We start from the raw sequence: 16,218 nt of genomic DNA on the forward strand, positions 1-16,218 counted from the left end.
GTGCAGAAGCTTTTTATCTTCATGAGGTCCCAATAGTTCATTGTTGCTTTTAGTTCCCTTGCCTTTGGGGATGCGTCAAGTAAGAAATTGCTGTGGCAACCTCAGAGAGGTTTTTTCCTGCTTTCTCCTCTAGGGTTTTGATGGTTTCCTGTCTCACATTCAGGTCCTTTATCCATTTTGAGCTTATTTTTGTGAATGGTGTAAGAAAGTGGTCTAGTTTCATCCTTCTGGATGTTGCTGTCCACTTCTCCCAGCATTATTTGTTAAAGAGACTGTCATTTTTCCATTGGATATTCTTTCCTGCTTTGTCAAAGATTAGTTGGCCATACTTTTGTGGGTCCAATTCTGGAGTCTCTATTCTATTCCATTGGTCTATGTGTCTGTTTTTGTGCCAATACCATGCTGTCTTGATGATTACAGCTTTGTAGTAGAGGCTAAAGTCTGGGATTGTGATGCCTCCTGTTTTGGTCTTCTTCTTGCAAATTACTTTGGCTATTTGGGGTCTTTTGTGGTTCCATACAAATTTTAGGATTGCTTGTTCCAGCTTCCAGAAGAATGCTGGTGCAATTTTGATTGGGATTGCATTGAATGTGTAGATAGCTTTGGGTAGGATTGACATTTTAACAATATATATTCTTCCAATCCATGAGCACGGAATGTTTTTCCATTTCTTTATATCTTCTTCAATTTCCTCCATAAGCTTTCTATAGTTTTCAGCATACAGATCTTTTACATCTTTGGTTAGGTTTATTCCTAGATATTTTATGCTTCTTGGTGCAATTGTGAATGGGATCAGTTTCTTTGTCTTTATGTTGCTTCATTGTTAGTGTATAAGAATGCAACTGATTTCTGTACATTGATTTTGTATCCTGCAACTTTGCTGAATTCATGTATCAGTTCTAGCAGACTTTTGGTGGAGTCTATCAGATTTTCCATGTATAATTTCATATCATCTGCAAAAAGGGAAAGCTTGATTTCATCTTTGCCAATTTTGATGCCTTTGATTTCCTTTTGTTGTCTAATTGCTGATGCTAGCACTTCCAACACTATGTTAAACAACAGTGGTGAGAATGGACATCCCTGTCATGTTCCTGATCTCAGGGAGAAAGCTTTCAGTTTTTCCCCATTGAGGATGATACTAGCTGTGGGCTTTTCATAAATAGCTTTTATGATGTTGAAGTATGTTCCTTCTATTCTGACATTCTCGAGGGTTCTTATTAAGAAAAGCTGCTGAATTTTGTCAAATGCTTTTTCTGTATCGATTGACAGGATCATATGGTTCTTATCTTTTCTTTTATTAATGTGATGTATCACACTGATTGATTTGTGAATGTTGAACCAGCCTTGCAGCCCAGGAATGAATCCCACATGATCATGGTGTATAATTCTTTTTATATGCTGTTGAATTCGATTTGCTGGTATATTATTGAGAATTTTTGCATCCATATTCATCAGGGATATTAGCCTGTAGTTCTTTTTTTTTTTTTTTTTTTTTTTTTTTTTTGCTGGGTCTCTTTCTGGCTTAGGAATCAAAGTAATGCTGGCTTCATAGAATGAGTCTGGAAGTTTCCCTTCCCTTTCCATTTTTTGGAATAGCTTGAGAAGCATAGGTATTATCTCTGCTTTAAATGTCTGGTAGAATTCCCCTGGGAAGCCATCTGGTCCTGGACTCTTATTTGTTGGGAGATTTTTGATAACTGATTCAATGTCTTCGCTGGTTATGGGTCTGTTCAAGCTTTCTATTTCTTCCTGTTTGAGTTTGGAAGTGTATGGGTGCTTAGGAATTTGTCCATTTCTTCCAGGTTGTCCAATTGGTTGGCATATAATTTTTCATAGTATTCCCTGATAATAGCTTTTATTTATGAGAGATTTGTTGTAATAATTCTATTTTCATTCATGATTTTATCTATTTGGGTCATCTCCCTTTTCTTTTTGAGAAGCCTGGCTAGAGGTTTGTCAATTTTGTTTATGTTTTCAAAAAACCAACTCTTGGTTTCATTGATCTGCTCTACAGTGTTTTTAGATTCTATATTGTTTATTTCTGCTCTGATCTTTATTATTTCTCTTCTTCTGCTGGGTTTGGGGTGTCTTTGCTGTTCTACTTCTATTTCCTTTAGGTGTGCTGTTAGATGTTGTATTGGGTATTTTTCTTGTTTCTTGAGATAGGCCTGGATTGCAATGTACATTCCTCTCAGGACTGCCTTCGCTGCATCCCAAAGCATTTGGATTGTTGTATTTTCATTTTCATTTGTTTCCACCTATTTTTTAATTTATTCTCTAATTGCCTGGTTGACCCACTCATTCTTTAGAAGGGTGTTCTTTAAACTCCATGCTTTTGAGGTTTTCAGACTTTTTCCTGTGGTTGATTCCAAGCTTCATAGCATTGTGGTCTGAAAGTGTGCATGGTATGATCTCAATTCTTTTATACTTACTAAGGGCTGTTTTGTGACCCAGTATGTTATCTATCTTGGAGAATGTTCCATGTGCACTCGAGAGGAAAGTATATTCTGTTGCTTTGGGATGCAGAGTTCTAAATATATGTGTCAAGTCCATCTGATACAATGTATCATTCAGGGCCCTTGTTTCTTTATCGACCATGTGTCTAGATGATCTATCTATTGTTGTAAGTGGAGTATTAAAGTCCCCTGCAATTACCACATTCTTATCAATAAGGTTGCTTATGTTTGTGATTGTTGTTTTATATATTTGGGGCCTCCTGTATTTGGTGCATAGACATTTACAATTGTTAGCTCTTCCTAATGGATAGACCCTGTAATTATTATATAATGCCCTTCTTCAAGGGATCCCCTTAGGATCTCTTGTAGGCTGTGGTGATGAATTCGTTCATATTTTGTTTGTTTGGGAAGACCTTTATCTCTCCTTCTATTCTGAATGACAGACTTGCTGGGTGAAGAATTCTCAGCTGCATATTTTTTTCTGTTCATAACATTGAAGCTTTCCTGTCATTCCTTTCTGGCCTGCCATGTTTAAGTAGATAGGTCTGCCACTAGTCTTATGGGTCTCCCTTTATATGTTAGAGTGTGTTTATCCCTAGCTGCTTTCAGAATTTTCTCTTTATCCTTGTATTTGGCCAGTTCCATTATTATATGTCCTGCAGAAGATCGATTCAAGTTATGTCTGAAGGGAGTTCTCTGTGCCTCTTGGATTTAAATGCCTTTTTCCTTCCCCAGATCAGGGAAGTTATCAGCTATGATTTCTTCAAGTACACCTTCAGCCCCTTTCTCTCTCTCTTCCTTTTCTGGAATTCCTATTATATGGATATTTTTCCATTTGATTGCATCACTTAGTTCTCTAATTCTCCCCTCATACTCCTGGACTTTTTAATCTCTGTTTTTCTCAGCTTTCTCCTTTTCCATAATTTTATCTTCTAATTCACCTATTGTCTCCTCTGCCTCTTCAATCCGAGCTGTGGTCGCATCTATTTTATTTCGCACCTCATTTATAGCATTTTTAGCTTCTCATGACTATTTCTTAGTCCCTTGATCTCTGTAGCAATATATTTTCTGTTGTCCTCTATACTTTTTTCAAGCCCAGTGATTAATTTTATGACTATTATTCTAAATTCTTGTTCCATTGTATTGCTTAAATAGTTTTTGATCAATTCGTTAGCTGTTGCTACTTCCTGGAGTTTCTTTTGAGGAGAAATCTTCTGTTTTGTCATTTTGGATACTTCCTGGGGTGGCGCAGAACTGCAGGGCACTTCCCCTGTGCTGTCTGGAGTAACTCGTGTTGGTGTGTGGGGCCACAGTCAGACCTGATGTCTGTGCCCAGCCCACTGCTGGGGCCACAGTCAGACTGATGTGTACCTCATCTTCCCCTCTCCCAGGGGCAGGACTCACTGTGGAGTGGTGTGGCCGCTGTCTGGGCTACTTGCACACTGCCAGGCTTGTGGTGCTGCTTTGATGGGATCTGGTGTATTAGCCAGGGTGGATCTTCAAGGTGCACAGGTGTGGGAGGGGCAGGCTTAGCTTGTTTTGCTGTTGGTGGTGCCCTGCGGGAGGGGCCCTGTGGCACTGGGTGGGAGACAAACCTGTCGTCGTCAGAATGGATCCACAGAAGGGCAGCATTGGGGTGTTTGCACAGTGCAAGCAAGTTGGATGATGGGAACTGGTTCCCTTTGGGATTTCGACTGGGGGATGGTAGAGGGAGATGGCGCTGGCCAGTGCCTTTGTTCCTTGCCAAGCTGAGTTCTATCTTCCAGGGCTCAACACTTCTCCCTCCCATTGTCCTCTCACCCTCCCGCTCTCAGAGCAGAGCTGTTGACTTATAACATTCCAGATGTTAAGTCCTACTGGCTGTCAGAACTCACAAAGTCTGACCCCTCTGCTTTTGCAAGCAAGACCCTGGGGGCTCTGCCTTGCCAGGCAGGCTGCCCCTCTACTGCCCCAGCTCCCTCCACCAGTCCGTGTAGCATGCATCACCTCTCCACCCTTCCTACCCTCTTCTGTGGGTCTCTTGTCTACACTTGGCTCCAGAGAGTCTGTTTCGCTAGTCTTCTGGCAGTTTTCTGGGTTATTTAGGCAGATATGGGTGGAATCTAAGGGATCAGCAGGACAAGGTGAGCCCAGAGTCTTTCAATGCTGCCATCTTCCCAAAAACCTTTATAGTTTTTTGTAATCATGACTAGATAGTTCAAATTTTAAAAGTAATACTGAATTTTTCTCTTAACATGTATAATTGTTAATTTATTTTCAATTGTTAAACCAAACGTAAATTCCTAAAGGCACTCAATTTGCTCATGACATATTTTTTTCTTTGTGTATATATCAGTAGATTGTATTTGCCAAATCCTTACTTTGATTTATTTTTAAATTGTGTTCAAGAGAAATATTTTTTTCTTTCAAGAGTTCAAGGTAACTTTTAAAGAACTAAAGAGTAACTTTCCTTTCATGTATGCTCATTTTGGTTTTGTACCAAGATTATCTTTGCCTCGTAAAATTAATTGGCAAGCATTTTTTTTTATATTCTCTACACCTTTGTATGTATTCTCCCCCAAATGTTTGGTAAAATTTATCATTGATTCAATCTGGAGTTTCTTCATAACAAAGTGTTTAATTACTGATTAAATTTAATTAATTATTTAGGGTTGTGAATATTTTATATTTATTTTTGATTGGGTTTAATAATCATATTTTCTAAGAATATATCTATTTTTCAAATTTTTGACATAAAGTTGTTCATAATAGTTACTAGTTATGTTTTTATACCTGTAGGAAACTGTGATGGCATTCCTTTCCATTCCTAATATTTGTTATTTATGTTTTATGTCATATGTATATAATATATAACATATATATAATGTAAGTTGTATATAATTAAATATTATATGCTTATATATTTAATTATATAGAATATATATGACTATATAATTACTTGTACCTTTGTATTCACAAATATATTATAATTATACTTATATAAACATATTTAATATACATTTTAATTATATATGCATATAATATATATAATTTAATATATAATTTTATATATGTGTATATATGGAAAAAGAAAAAAGAGAAAAAATAATGAGCAAATAATATAATAAATTGCCATTAACTCATCACTCAGTTTCAAAAATCATAAACTTATACCCAAATGTTTTCTCTGAAATCCCATAATCCTCTTAACATGAACACACATGCAAAATTATTTTTAAATAAATTACAGAGACCTTTTGGCCATTTAGTAAATTCAGTTGAGAATAGACTTTTTCTACTGAGTTATTTTCCTTTTCATACTGACTCGTAGACTATTAGATTCAAAAATATATCTATTTTTAACATGGGCCCTCCTTGATCAACCTATCTAAAATAACATCTCATGTCAAGTTCTGTTATTCCCTTACTTACTTTTTTTCTCTCTTTAGCACTTGCTAAAATCCAAGGCTTATTTATTTATTTATTTATTTATTTATTATTGTCTGTCTTCCCTATGAATGAAAACTACTGTCTGATTTGTTTCCTACAGTTTTCCTGGTGGCCAGAACAGCAATTTGTACATAACAGACATTCAATAAGGATTTGTTGGATGAATTAATTTATTTGTAATAGACTGATATACGTTCTGGATATACTAGTCTGGATATACTAAGCTCTTGTTGCTTACTTCACTTATATCCAATCTTTGTAGGTTTTTGATGCCTTTTTATGTACAGATGTATTTAATTTTAATGTTGTCAAACTAACAAATAATTTTTTGTATGATTGTCTACTTAAATATCTGTCCCTATCCTGAGAATATAAAAAAAAATCATTCTATATGTTCTTGTAAGGATATATTTGATTTTGCCTTTCACATATTTTTCTGAAACGTTTTTATAAATTGTGTCTGTCAGAATTCTACATTTTTTTCTTGAATGGATAATCTGATGACTTTGTTCAATAGTTTACCTTTTGCCTATTGATCTGCAATGCCATTTATTCTCATTTAAGGTTTGATTTTCTACTAAAGAAAATTTATTTGTTATTTGTTGTCTCTAAACCATTGCCACACTATTTTAATTTCCATAGCTTCATTATAGGCTTTGCTAGGTTTTAACTGGTCAATGCCCACACACTTTGGTTCCTGTCTCAGGAGTCCCCCAAAACACTCCCAGGTACCCAGACAGGCTGTTATACTCACAGTTACTGTTTATTATAGTAGAAGGATACAGGTTAGACCAAGAAAGGAAAAGGTATGTGCAACAGAGTCTAGTAGCGACTAGGCATGAGCTTCCCTTATGTTTTTCTAGTAGAGTTAGACATCACTTAATATTCCTTGCCATTATATGTAATAAAATGTGCAGTATTGTCAACTGAGAAGGTTTACATAAGTCTTGGTGTGTGGGGCTTTTATTGGTGTTAGTGACATAGACAAGAACCACCCACATGACTGACAGCTGCTCAGTTTCCAGTGGCCCCACCCCCTCACAATCAAAGTAATAAGAAAAACTGCAGTAAAGGGTTAACATGGCAGCCTGAATCCCCAAAATCCACGTTCCAAAGGTCTTCAAGACTGACCCCTGATGGGCTCTTGGAGATAACTTCTGAGCCCTGGGGATACGCTGCCTGATATGTCTCTGTATTCTTAAGGTACAAGATGGTATAGGCTAATTCTGTGATTTATGGTGAACATCTGTTTTTCTACGTGTGCAGCTCTGGGCCACATTGTGACATATCAGGCAGCATATCCCCAGGGCTCAGAAGTTATCTCCAAGAGCCCATCAGGGGTCAGTCTTGAAGACCTTTGGAACGTGGATTTTGGGAATTCAGGCTGCCATGTTAACCCTTTACTGCACTTTTTCTTATTCAAAATCATTTTAATTTTTCTTCGCCCCATGCTCATCCATATGGATTTTAGATTTGTTCTGTTGAGTTCAGTGAAATATCCTGTTAATATTTATATTTGAATTGCATTGTATTTAACGACTAAATATCTTTGTGGTATTTAGATTTCTGAAGCAAAATCTTGGTTTTCCTATTTATTTTGATTTTTTTCCTCTCTCTGAAAGAAAATACTATATATATTTCTCCACCAAAGTGTAGCAAACATGTGTTACACTTATTTTAAGGTACATCACTTTCTTGTGCTCATTATAAATTATATGTTATAGTTTTTTATTTAAGGTATTTTCATCCCCCTTTATAAGTGAGCTTAGTCTGTAATGCTTTGTTTTTATACTTGCCCTGTGTTTTTCTATTTCTTTTTATTTCATTTCTACTCTCTGGAACAGATGATGTAAGACTAAAATTATGTTTCTTAAATATAATTTATTATCAATATAATTTTGGTACTTTCATTGAAGTTCATTTTTTAAAGTTTATTTATTTATTTTGAAAAGTGGAAGGGTCAGAGAAAGTGGGGGGGCGGGGGGGGAGAGAAGGAGTCCCAAGCAGGATCCATGCTGTCAGCCTGGAGTCCTACACAAGGCTTGATCTCACAAACTGTGAGACCTGAGCTGAAATCAAGAGTCAGACTTCATTTCTGGCTGTGGGTGACTGAGCCACCCAGTGCCCCTGTTGAAGTTCATTTTAAAGTATTGATTCAATTAATTTAATTTAGTAGGTTTATAAAAGTTTTCTACCTTATGTAATTACTTTAAGATATTTTTCTAGGAAACAGGCCACTGAAGCTTCAAATTTATTTTACCAATTTATATTTACTTATAATTTACTTTTTTAAAAGTATATTTTTGTATATAAAAATTTTTAATACAAATGTTAATCATCTGTATTCTTTCTCTTTATATAAAGGGATATGGCTAAGGTTTGTCTATTAGTCTTTTAAAATACTCAACTTTGGTTTTGTTGATCTTTACTTTTAAATCTTTGTCATATTTATTTTTGTTTCATTAATACCACCTAGCTGGTGAATTTCATCCATCTAATATTTCCATTTAGTCTCTTTTTTTGTTACTTATTTTAAGCTCCGTGTTATTTGCTTTACATCCTTGATGTGATGCTTTTTATTTCTGTTTAGCTCTAAAGAACTGTGGCAGTGTTGATGGGAATGTAAATTGGTGCAGTCACTATGGAAAACAGTACAAAAGTTCTTCAAAAAATTAAAAATAGAATTACCATAGGATCCAATAATTTCTCTACTGGGTATTTACCCATAGAAAATGAAAACACTAATTCAAAGAGATATATTCACCTCTGTCTTTATTGCAGCATTATTTATAACAGCTAAGATATGAAAGCAAATTAAGTGTCCGTTGATAGATGAATGAATAAGAAGATGAATGAATAAGAAAAATTTGTACATATGGGGTGCCTGGTTGGCTTAATCAGTTAAATGGCTCTTAATTTTGGCTCAATTCATGACCCACGGGGTCGTGGGATTGAGCCCCATGTTTGCCTCTGTGCTGGGTGTGGAGCCTGCTTGGGATTTTCTGTCTCCCTTTCTCTCTGTCCCTTCCATGCTCATGCTCTTTCTTTCTCTCAAAATAAACATTTTTTTAAAAGATGGGTATATATGTATTACAGTAAAACCTTGGATCACAAGTAACTTCTTTTGCAAGTGTTCTGCAAGATGACCAAACATTTCTAATAAATTTTAATTTGACAAACGAGCAATGTCTTGTAATATGAGTAAATGTGATGCTGAATGTCACATGATTACAACTGAGTCAATGATTTTTCTCTCTCTTTTTCTCTTTCTCTCGCTGCAGGATTGTGGGTGATTGTCAATGCAATGCCACATTCCTTTCAAAATCCTTGAAAGGAGGCAAAAGCAAATGTTATTGGATAAAGTTTCATGAAAAGAAAAAGATTCCATTGAGCTAATAAATAGCAGCAATTTGTTAATAATAGTGAAAGTCATCCTACACAATAACCCTGCTCTCTCTTGTCTCCCTCACACCCGCCACGAAGATTTTCAAAGGTAAGTGCAGATTAATTAGTTTCTTTTTCTTTATGTTTTGTATTTTATTATTTTGTATTATATTACATTATCATAATCATTTTATATGAATATTTTTGGGTTGTGGAACAAATCATATGAGCTTCCATTACATCTTATGGGGAAATTCACATATATATACAAGTGGTTTGGATTACAAGCATGTTTATGGAATAAATTGTGCTCAAAAACCAAGATTTTACTGTGTATACATATATACAGGATGGATAATATTGTATAAATGGAATATTATGCAGCCATTAAAAAGGATGAATCATGCCATTTGTGACATTATGAATGGACCTAGAAGTTATGCTAAATGAAATAAGTTGTAAGACAAATACCACGTAATTTCACTCATCTGTGGAAACTAAAAAGTAAATAAACAAAAACACAGAATTAGACTTATGGCTGCCAGAGGGGAGGAGTGTGGGTGGATGTACGAAATGGGTGAAAAAGGAGTGGGAAACACAGGCTTCTGGTTATGGAATGAATAAGCCATGAGAATAAAAGACACAGTATAAGGGATGTAGTCAATGATATTATAATAGCATTGTGTGGTGACAGATTGTTGGTAGCTACATTTGTGATGAGCGTGGCATAATGTATAAACTTGTAAAATCAGTATGTTATACACCTGAAATTAATGTAACATTGTATGTCAACTGTACTTAAATAAAAAAATAAAAATAAAATAATGTGGTAGTTTTAAAATATGTCTACAATATATGTGTCACACCTTCCATCAAAAGTCAGAATATAACCTTTTTCCCATGAATGTGGGCTGCTGAACTTAGTGAAGAACTTCTCTTAGTGGGTCTTTGTGGATCTTGGATATCTCAGTTTCTGGGGAAAACCAGCCACCATCTTGAGAGGATGCTTAAGAAGCCCTGTGGAGAGCCCCACATGGAGTGGAATCCATATCAGCACCTACTTCTCAGAAATGTGACTAAACTGCCTTGAAAGTGCATTCTTTAGCTCAAGTGAAGTCTTCAAATGAATGAAGCTCTAGACAACATCTGACTGCTGATTCAGAAAGCCCTCAAGCCAGAATCAATTGAGCTGCTCACAAATCTCTGACATCTCTCTACAAAACATAATAAAACATTACTGTTTTGAAATCACTGTTTGGAGGATGATCTATTATTCAACAATAGATTACTAATGCATTATATTTGCATTATGTTCTATTATTGCAAAATAATTTTTACTAATGAATAATCTAGAAGTATTTTTAATTATTATCGTATAATCTTTGTTCATAGTTTTGGTTTAGTTTCTAGTTGTATTTCACTGTGGTTGAAGAATGTTAGATAATAAGATCTATATATCTTTTTTGAAATTTGTACCTATAGTACATAGTCAATGTTTATAAATGTTCCATGAGTGTATAAAAAGAATAAGTAATTTCCAAATACTTTTTGCAGGGTTAAATATGGGCCTATTTGACAAATATGTGATCAGTCTAATTACTGGCCCATTTATTTTTTTTTGTAATTCTGACTATAGTTGATTTTATGTTATGAGGTATAAACAAGTTTAATATTATTATCTATTTCTGATGAGCAGTATACTTGCCCTTCATGTAGTGAATGTATTTATTTCTAATAAATTCAAAAACCTATGGTTTAATTTGTTTGATGTTAGCATTGCCACAGTGGCTTTCTTTTGGTTGGTAAATGTCTGCTATTTATTTTTTATATATTTACCATGATATTTTTGTCTCTTTATATTATATGCATGTTTACTTTTGGCATTTTTTATACCACAAAATAATCCAATCCAAATATCTCTTTTTATTATCATCTATTTTATTCACTTAGCCTCCCTGTCAATCAGTGAGGGAGTCCTGCACTAGGCCTAAGGAACAGCTAAACATGTGAAGGCTGCACACGCAAGCAGAGTGAACAAGCATGGTCTGCGGAAGACAGACTTTGTAGTAACAAGAAGTTGAGGTGGCACTTAAAATTCTTGTGACTGGAACCCATAATAAAGAGAATTCTTTGTCTAGAGTTGGTAGAGGGAATTGCAGTTAAGCCATTCAAGATCTCCAGTTTTAGATGTCAGGGTGAAACATATTAATTTTAAGCCTTACACCAAATATATTTTATTTGTTTATATATACTATATTACTAATATATTTCAATTTATTTCAATAATTTTATTGTATGCTATAGATTACTTTAGCTTTTATGTTTTTGTTTTTTTCTTTCTCCCTTTCTCCCTTTCTTTCTTCCTTCCTTCATCCTTCCCTTTTTTCTTTCTCTCTTTCTTCCTTCCTTTTTTTTCCTTTCTCCTTCTTTCTTTCTTCATCATGATAAGTACACTCTTTAATCCCCATCCCCCAACCCACATCTCCTCCAGTAACCATCAGTTTGTTCTCTCTAGTTAAGAGTCTGTTAATTTGTTTGTCTTTTTTTCCCCCTTTGCTCTTTTGTTTTGTTTCTTAAATTCCAAATATGAGTGAAATCATATGGTATTTGTGTCTCTCTGACTTATTTTGCTTAGCATTATACTCTGTAGCTTCATCCATGTCATTGCAAATGAAATTATTCTTTTGTGTGTGTGTGTGTGTGTGTGTGTGTGTGTTCATATATACCACATCTTCTTTATCCATTCTGCTATCAATGGTTCCTTGGGATGCTTCCCATGTATCCTTTTGAATTAGTGTTTTTGTATTTTTTGGGTGAATACCTAGTGGCATGATTACTGGATTGCATGGTATTGTATTTTTAACTTTTGAGGAACTTCCATATTGTTTTCCATAGTGGCTGTACCTATTGCATTCCCACAAGAGGGTTACTTTTTCTCCACATCTCTGCCAACATTTTTTGTTTCCTGTGTTGCTGATTTTAGCTATTCTGACAGGTGTGAGGTGATACCTCGTTGTAGTTTTGATTTGTATTTCCCTGATGATAAGTGATATTGAGCATCTTTTCATGTGTCTGTTGGCCATCTGTATATCTTCTTTGGAAACATTTCTATTTATGTGGTCTGCCCTATTTTTTTGGATTATTTTTGGGGGCTGTTGAGTGGTATCAGTTCTTTATATATATTTTAGATATTAACCCCTTATTAGTTATGTCATTTGTAAATATCTTCTCTCATTCAGTAAGTTGCCTTTTAGTTTTGTTTATTTTTTCCTTCCAGTGAAGAAACTTTTTTATTTTGATATGGTCTCAATAGTTTATTTTGGCCTTAGGAGACATGTCTAGAAAAATGTTGTTATGGCCAAAGTTAGAGACACTATTGCCTGTCCTCTCTCCAAGGATTTTTATGGTTTCAGGTCTCATATTTAGGTCTTTCATCCACTTTGAGTGTATTTTTGCATATGGTCTTAGTAAGTGATCCAATTTCATTCTTTTGAATATGGCTCTCCAGTTTTCTCAACATGATTTGTTGAAAAGACTGTTTTTCCCATTGTATATTTATTCCTCTTTTGTTTAAGATTAACTAATCATATAATTGTAGGCTTATTTCTGGGGTTTCTGTTCTAGTCCATTGATCTATGTGTCTATTTTTGTGCCAATACCATACTGTTTTAATTATTACTGCTTTGTAATGTAACCTGAAATCTTGAATTGAGATACCTCCAGATTTGTTTTTCTTTTTCAAAATTGCTTTGACTATTCAAGGTCTTCTGTGATTCCATACAAAATTTTAGGATTGTTCTACCCCTGTGAAAAATGCTGTTGGTATTTTGATGTAGGGACTACATTAAATGTGTGGATTGCTTTGGGTTCTGTTTTTATTTTTTAATGTCTTTTGCCAAATACTTATAGATTCTATTTGTCTATATTTTAAATTCCCTGTTATATTTTAATAAATATACTTAACTTTATAGTCTTAAATCAATCAGTTAATAAGAGCAGTTCAAGGACCTTGGAACCCATGAATTCTGATTGACTTCTTTTAAACTTTCATATTTTTTCACATCTGATATTTTAGCTCTAAATGGTTTTTATACCTCCAAGTTAGTTATTACTGCTCTTATGACAACTATACCATTATTTTATATCTTCATGCTGCTTGGATGAATCTGTTGGAATGCTGGGTAGAGGATCTTCTCCTTCACAGTTGCTTTGTGTGTGCTTATGCCAGATGACTACAGTTGACACAGTGATGTCCACCCTGATATTCCTTCAGGAATAAGATGATTATTGCCCTCAGACTGACAGTCCCACCAACAGACAGTGGTCAGCTGTCAGCCCCCTTATGACATTGCCCTGTGACTGAAGGTCATAGGAATCCAGAGACTGGTCATCTCAGAGTTCTATAGGCCCTACTTCTTGCCCTATTCAGAACAATTTTTAAGGGCCATCTAATCTTTAGAACTCCTTGAGGGGTTGGCTGAAGCTTGCCTTTCCCTGTGCTGAGTCTTGCATTCTTCCCCTAATTCCAGGTGTAGATTTCAAGAGCACTTTAATAATCCTTCTGCATATTAATTTTTATCTCAGAATCTGTTTCACATGACAGTGCTGCAGTGTAATTACCATCCAAGATGAAATTTCTATCAGTGTCTTAGCTTGTGTACTCCTATACTATAAGGAGAGTATAAATTCAGGCACAAATATACTGGAAGTGTCAACATTTTCCTACTAATTCTTAGGGGAGACCTTGTTTTACCACCCCAAATCTGGGATTAGACAGATAGGCTTTCTGTTGTTTCCCTAAACCTGTGGGAGGTTGATTGTTTTTCTGTCTTCTTTACTTGTTGAGGAAGTGTCAGCATATAAAGCAGCCTTAGTAGGTATAATTTCTATGTCATACAGCCCAAAGCACCACCTCGTCCCAAAAGATGAAGGCATCAGTGGGGTCTCTTCATGTATTCACTGTTCTGGATTGCAGTTTCTTTTTAAACTTCAGTCTTGGGGATTTACTTTGCTGGGAACTCAGCTATCCTTTTAAAAGTATGTTTGCTGCAGTACTCAGCAACTTTAAATATTCTTGACTAGATACATATTAAATTATCTTGTCTACCTTATTGCTGTGAATGAATATCTTCTCATTATAAATGATATGAGCATTTGTTTATGTGTTGATTTCTTGTGAGTTTGGGTTGTACAAATCATCCTTTCAGAAGTCTATCTTTGTATGAACTGGTATACTGAGCATCTAAAACTGAAAAGCTCTCCTCCAAGTGGAGAGACTGCCTTGATAGTGCCTGAACAGCTAATATGCCCATCTTGAAGACATCTGTTTAGCTGAACACATTATCTACTTAAAGAAATAAGGTACTTAGGTTCATTTAGTTAAGGAAGTCCAAATACCCTGTACTTTTACATTCATTCATTCATTCACTCATTCTTCCTGTAACCCTGATCTGGCTCAAGCTCTGGAGCCAATGAGGACTCAACATATATATTTTGATGAATAAGTGTAAGAAGTGATTTTCCTCATTCTGTACTTCCAAAGAGTGAAGAGAAAATAGACATTAATGAGTTTGTTGGAATAGAACTATGTTAGATGTTGTTTTTTTTTTTTTCCCACCAGACAGAAGAGTAAGGGTACAACAGTCAGCATCAGGTTGTTATCAAATGACAGATTTGAGTATCATCAGTGGAGGAACTTCAACCCTTGCAAAAGAGAACATCACAATTAACACCTGTCTCCATCTAAGCCTTGAAGCAGCACAAAAATGGCTGTTCAAAACCTACTCGGGAACTCTCCAAGACATTGTTTATGAATGCCTTCCACCTCATAATGAGTGGTGCTTTTCATAGACCTTAGAATTATTTTCTTTAACTTTAAAAAGATTTAGAAATGTTTTCCTGAATTACTGTGCAGCACAATAAATGTCTTTCACCACTAGCTGAATCTTTGCAGTAAAAGATTGTTTTGCACTAAATAATTATATTGGAGTAATTGTAAATGCTTAGCCCAGAGGAGCTGGAGTCACTTTAACATAATATGTTCATATTTTGGAAATTAAATTTTTATTTTCTTTTAAGGAGTGATGTAGAGTCCTTTCATCTGTTCTACATTGAAGAATATAAACGAGGGAATGGGTACCGACTTTTTCAAGCTGGAAGAATCCTTTGAGGTCACTGAAGGGAAATTTCCACTTTATGTAAATATTGACATTATAATAGATGGGACATATGGGCATTAGAGGAGGAATGCATGGGTCATTTGAAACCAGGGCCATTCCTCCCCACTTTTCTTTATCCTTACCTCAATCCTACTATCAATAAATACTTCTCTTTTCTTTCTTCCACTAATATATACCTGACCTGTCCTGTGCTTCATGCTAAATTGTTAATGGTTGATAATGCCTTGATCTTATACCACTTCCCTAAACAGAATGTTTAGGTAGCATTTGGAAGTTTTTTGTTTGTTTTGTTTTTTAACCAAAAATAAATGAATCTGAAATAGAGATTTTTGGAGCACTGTGTAAGCTATTGCATAGGGCCAAAACCAATGATTTAGTGTGATGTTCTTTACAATGTTTCTAAAGTGAAAAAGTCTATAATCCGCGTGTGAGTTCAGTCCCAGTGTGGTCTATAGATGGATTATCCCATGACTGATAACCTTGAAAGATTTTATTTCATATCATCCACCAGCTATTTGGATCTCCCTTAATCTTTGGATGGAGGATGGGCATCACTAATGAGCACACAATTTGTATTGAACACAAACAGCCTAAGTGAGCATTTAAAAATTTCATCCTGGTAATGCCAGTAATTCTAGGAATAACTTCAATTATTTACACATTATAAAATTACCTTGAATTTCTCAGATTTATTTGCTTTTCATCATAGTATCTAGAAACCAGTCCGGGTCAAGGAATTTTTTCTTGCAGAATCTACCAGATTTTAGGAG

The sequence above is a fragment of the Acinonyx jubatus genome, chromosome B3, assembly GCF_027475565.1.
Source record: "Acinonyx jubatus isolate Ajub_Pintada_27869175 chromosome B3, VMU_Ajub_asm_v1.0, whole genome shotgun sequence".
Classification (NCBI taxonomy): domain Eukaryota; kingdom Metazoa; phylum Chordata; class Mammalia; order Carnivora; family Felidae; genus Acinonyx; species Acinonyx jubatus.